The 6,231-nt window shown below is 40.4% G+C and overlaps 1 long non-coding RNA gene across 1 annotated transcript in view; it reads left to right on the top strand.

Annotated features, from left to right (window-relative positions):
- The window catches only part of LOC139776812 (uncharacterized), a 42,554-nt gene that overhangs the window by 34,951 nt on the left and 1,372 nt on the right, over window positions 1–6,231 (top strand). The gene's annotated exons all lie outside the window — the stretch shown is intronic.

The raw sequence follows: 6,231 nt of genomic DNA on the forward strand, positions 1-6,231 counted from the left end.
TGTGTGTGTGTGTGCGCGCGCGCGTGTGTGCGCACACAGTTTTCCACGTAGTTTGCACGAACGTCGAGGCAGGGTGGTCTTCGTTTTCGACGACGAGCTTCGTTTTCAGGGGCTGAAAAGTGCGCCGTGGCTCGGTCAGAACCGCTTTTTCAACCCTCGGCTCCTGCACGCTTAAATCATATTTGTACGCTCGATTCATACGCACCGGGTTTGGGAACGAAGACAGAGGGGCCAGAGAGGAGGGGGGGTGTGGGCCTCTTTTGACTCGGTCTTTAACCGACCAACGCTGCGAGGCAAGACTTTACGCTTTCGTTACAGATTGTTGGATCTTGACACCGTAGTCTCTTGTCGACAATGCTGCTCTACGGAAAAAAAATGCGAGGAAAATGCCGAACAAAGAAAATAGCACTTTCTGTAATAATTAAAACAATGAGACACCTGTCTTATGGATATCTAACGCTGTCTAAAATGAATGAATTACGTACTGACTTATATTATTCTCCATTGATTGCCTAATTTTTATTTACAAATCATTACCATTTTTCCTTTTACGACTACCAACTTCGGGTAAGGTAATGAAGCTTAAATATCCGAGCCCTCAGATCTCCAGCGGATGCAGATATAATGCCCATTAGCCTCGAGCTGTTCTATATTTGTAGTTACTTTATGCAAATAATTACTTATGATCATCTTAAATTTTCTTTCTCAATTTGAATTAATTTTTTTAGTTATTTTGTAATTCTTCCTGATAATTGTCCGCGATATTTAAAATGTATTTTTAATTTTTAAGTATATGTTATTTATTTGTTAAATAATAATTATGTTAGTTGAAATAAAATTTTCATTAATTACATTTTTTCGAATTTATATGTTGTCTTTGGCCTTTAAGCGCAATTTTGTCAGTAATACATAAATAAATATTTGTTATCTATAACAATTTAGATTTTTTTAAAGAACTTCCAGTAATGTTGGTTTTAGACCTCTGAAAATAATCTGTTGTAATCGCGAATTAGTGGATACTTATGAAGCAAAGGCTAAAGTTTGTATGTGTTCTTTGACATATATCCAATACCGCTTCAGACCAGACCACCAACCTAGAATTTGGCAAACTCACTTGGTCAACAAGCAAATTCACTCGAGTAATATCTGAACTGAAGATATTATCGCATCAAAACTCAAATCCCCCGTCAAAACATATTGTATACTACTGACAGTTCTGAGTTTTGTGGTCTGAAGCTTATTGTTAGATGATGTCGGAACGAAGTGTCACAAAATTCTATTTTTCGCGAAAAAGACGAGGATTATTGGATTTGGTGTGTATAAACGTAATCACACCAATCTTCGGCTTAGTGCGTCTGTGGAACAACCCTTTTTCCACGGAAAATCTACGCGGCACCACTAGTAAAAGAGATTAGATCTAATACTTGTCAAAGTGACAAGTATTACATAGGCTGCGATCGTGTAAAAGTAACTTCCGAAAGTCGAGGGCGGGACGAAGCGATTTTCGAGAACCTTATATTATTGTTTAGTTGTTTAGTATAAAACTATTATATATATATATATATATATATATATATATATAATGGGACAAATCGAGAATATTAATTTTGCATATTTAAAAAATGTTAATCCACAAATATATAAAAATTTTTGTTAATTAATTTACTTCCTTCTTAAATCCATCACAAATCATGAATTAACAACGATGTGTGTATTAATAAAGATGCAGCCTATTATTCAAGTGTCAAAATCCGAATGAATCGCTTTGTATGCGTTGGATTGACATGTTGTTCTACACAATTCTTAATGGTAGCGATATTGCTTTAGATGCGAATTAAATTAGCACCGCCTCATAAGCCTAGAGATAGAGATCGAGCGTGCGACGGAACGCCCCAAGTGGCTGCAGCTAGATAAAAAGGCCGTTTGTGGCGTAATAACCGACGTGGCCAATCTAATTTCACGTGAAGATCCGATCGGCGCCGCATAATTGACCTAATCAAATTCTCCGTTGCAGGTCGCCGGCCGAAAAGCGTAAAAGCATCGGCGTCAACTGGCGTAAGTAAGCATGTCATCACGCGTTACGAACTTAGTTCTGCTCAAAAGACTTTTGGGAACCCTCTCCGTTTCCCCCGATCCTCAGGCGTGTTGCGACTAGGATCAGAAAATCACCGAAGATCTTCGAAAGCTGTCGAAGTATGTATTAGGATACGTAAGATACTCGTTTCTCCCGCGATTGAGACAAAATGGCATGAATATGCAGAATTGCAAGTGAAAGACGTTTTGCTAATATGACTGTTACAAAATCAATGTTGCATAACTTGACAATTGCCGTAATTGACCAAGCCAAATACAATACTCATACAGTTTGCATTCAATCCCACAGCTATATACCGACGTTAATATTAACAAATTCGTACATTTGCTCCGGAGTATTATTTTTTTTATCCCCATAGCGTTTTTTCCTTGTTTCGAATATTTGCATGGCTTGTAATACAAACGAGCAGTAATAATAGTAATAGTAATATTATGTCGTGGATTTTCGGAAATGTATAAACATCGTTCCATCGAACATGGAGTTCGCCGAGCGCGGCCATGGCTGCTCGCGTACGAGGGGCGCACACCTTGGTATCCCGTGCGAGAACAACGCGGATCTACGGGGGTCCTGGTTAGGGGGGGACCTTAGACGCGTATACGCTGATCGCTTTGCAAAAGATCCATAAACGCGGCGTGATGCGCGACCAATCAACGCGGCGTGGCCAGCTGCCGTGTGGGTAACGCCGACCGAGGCGGCATGAAGCCCCCGGTTCATTCATCAAAGCCCTGGTTACAGCAGCAGCAGCCCCCGAAAAACTCTCCCCTCTTGATACTCTTCGATACCTTCACGCGTCCCCTCGGCGCCATTTCGAAAATACGTTGAAATGCACCTCGACGACCGGGCTCAGCCTATCTATTCTGGGTGAATTTCATGATCTCTCGCAATCTCAGTAATCTGATACGATTGAAAAACAAGCGATGTTGTTAATTAATTTTGAGAAATAATTTTTATTCTAGAAACAACCCTATATATATCTTTGCGCACGATGGCGAACCAGTGCCTCATTTCCCTCTCTTTATTAAGTGTTGTTGGCTTTACGATTATATTCAGTATGCGAACGGTACAGTCGCCGCGGGCAGAAAGGATTAATAAACCTTCAACGCAACAATGGATGCATCAGCAACAACTATCATTAGAAAGTGTCATTTCATATACCGTGAATGACTTCGATGACAGATCGGGGCAAAGGTCTCCGCGGTATCAAAGGTGGTTCCTTTCCGAAACGCTGTCGATTCGAGATCGTCGTTAAATTCGCAACACCATGATGCCGGCGCGGCGCGGCGCGGCATCACGATGTATTCTCATAGTTCTCCCCGGTATGACATCGCTAGGACGCGAAATGGGCGAGCAGCGTGCAACTGCTGCTCGCTTACAGTCGCACGAACGGGCGGCACGCACGCACGTACGCACGCATGCATCCCCCACGCGGGATTTGCACGGCTTTCATTGGCTCGGTTAAGTTTGATTAATCTATTCGGTCGCACCATTGTTCGAAACGCGGCGGGCAATCCCATTGGTTGAAAAGGGCCGACGATGCACCGCACGGGGGGCTGCATTTGCCATTAAGGGGGAGCAGCCATCATGTCCGCGTGAACTGGTTCTGTATGTTTTTCGCTTGTCCCATCTCATTTCCCCTCCGACGATAGTCGGCACTTCGTTTGCGCGGAGCAGAAACGTAAACTAAAGAAAGAAAGAAAGAAAAATATGGCGACAAACTAATGGAAAAAAAAAACCGAGCCGACAATGGCAAACAGCTGACCAGAATTTTTATTATTAAACGAAATAAAGAAATCTTCGCTAAATTTTTTTTTAATTATAAAAGAGCACTAGTCTATACCACTCTATAATGAATGCAATTTTTTTTTAATTGATCAACACAAATCGTAAATCGATATATTAAATATAGGAGGAAGTATATTTTTGTTATAACCCATTATTATTGCTTAAGTTTCGACGATTAAGTTTAATGACTGAAGCGATAAATCAGTTCTAAAAGTTACGATTTTAAGACGCTGTGCGTTAGAAAACGCTTTGGGCAATGACGTAAAGCGGTTATGGCAGAGTGAAAGGATTTTGCATCATCGAACGATTAACTCCTGCGTGGAATTTCCGCAATGCCGTTGTATCACCTTTGAGACAGTTAATGAGAACAATTACGCCCGAGAAGCCCAATGCTCGGGGTATATCAGAGGGATTTTGTTTTACCACTTTGTCCTCTTTACTTAACAGAGCAGCACTTGATATTCGGAACGTTAGGTAATACCAGTAATTCTAAGTAATAATTGACGGTAATTATGTCGAAATTTATAACATATTGTCCAGAATACATCGGTCGGAAGAAAATCGCATTAGTCATTTTATGTCCGCATAAAGCGACTTTACACTGTGAAAAATATATGTCTCGGATATGCATCGCGGCGCATACAGGCCGAAGTCACGCAATGTACGCGCACGCACGGATTGGCCGTGAGGACACCCTCAGATTTCCAGCGTGAGGGTGCGGTTTGAGTCTGGGAGGTCGTCACACTTATCAGCTTTGCAGTTGCCGGTACATCTGTTCTGGTTACCGTGTTGGAAACGCGAAGAGCGAAGATCGGCCTAAAAACTATGTAATAAATTATAAAATATAAAAAAAAACGCGAAGAGCAAAGATCGGCTAAAAATTATAACAAATAATAAAATTCTTAAAAAAAGAATTTGACAAAACAAAAAATTGACAGTTTATAGTAAATGATTGGAAGATACATTCGCTAACTTGTGACATGCATCTCTTGCGATAAGATCATCCTTTATTGCAACCATTTAATTGCCGTATTTTACCTAATCACTTAAAAAATAGAATCTTAAAAGTAATTTCTTCGAAATCAAAATTATTTCTCACAAAAGCAACTGACACCGCAAGTTATTTTACAAATATTTTATCCTTATTTTGGTTCAAAGATACAAACAATTGCAAATTATTCCGAATAAAAAATTTTCCGAATAAAAGTATACTGCATGGCAAGTTAGCATTGTATTTTAGCTACTTTGTAAGCATGTTAGCATTGTATGAAAGTTCTCACGAAAAATACGTGACCACGCCGTTTTTTTTGTACCAGTCCTTGACCTACCACATCGCTATTGGGGTCAGGGCAATTTTGAAGCAACAGATTGGGGGAAGATATTTGGTAGGATTGGCGACGGAGAGAAAGGCGGGCGGCGTTCAAAGGAGCCGCTCTTGAAGCAACCCCGTGCCGCGCTTACGGGGGTTGGAACATGGGCGGGGATCATTGAATAGCGAATTACACACGGGGACAGGCAAACGATACGTGAGGTCCAGAAGAAACATCGTGTGACATCGGCTCGGATTTTTAGACAACTAATTTTGATACTTCTTTTGCCGTTCGTTGATCTATGCAAAATAAATTTTACATAAATTTCGGTGACAGTCAAAATAACGAATAAAAACGTAAGAGAAAATAATTATTAATTCATATTTAGTGGATTCCAAAAAACGTGATTTATTGAATAATAATTTAGGGCAATACTTAAAACAATTATACTTCTTAAAATATGTAACAATATGTCCTCCATCCATATTTAAAAGATTATTCACGTACGTAAGAGTTCATTTTAAACAAGATGCTATTAAGACAAATTTATATCGAATACAGCTTTTTTTTCTTTTATTTTCTCTCGCCTTTTGATATAGTATGTTTAAAGAGCGATTTTAATGTACTCAAATTTACCAAAAATAGTCTGACGATATTACTGTTGTTAGAACAATAAATATAAGTATAAAGTAGCGCGAATTCATAATATAAATGTTTCTCCGAACAAGCCAGTCGTACTGGAAATCGTAATAGCACATGTATGACATATCCGTAAACATGGTCGCTCAGTGAGATACGAAGGGTTAAAGTTAAAAGTCGGTAAGGGCGAGTCGTGCAGTGGTACTTTTGTGCCGCAGCAGCTTGGAGACCAGGCAGTATACGGAAGAGAAAGAAAGAGAGAAAGAACGACCACCTACTTCGTCGACACAATGGGGCACAAATGCGTGGCGACAGGATCCGTAGATATACGGCAGGCTGATTGCTCGTTGTCACTGTTGCGCCCGATTGTCGGCTCTTCGGGGCCCGCCGAACCCCCCGTCGGTC

This window comes from Temnothorax nylanderi, unplaced genomic scaffold, assembly GCF_030848795.1.
Source record: "Temnothorax nylanderi isolate EJ_2023f unplaced genomic scaffold, tnyl_v1.0 TNYL_tig0001_pilon, whole genome shotgun sequence".
NCBI classification, from domain to species: Eukaryota; Metazoa; Arthropoda; class Insecta; order Hymenoptera; family Formicidae; genus Temnothorax; species Temnothorax nylanderi.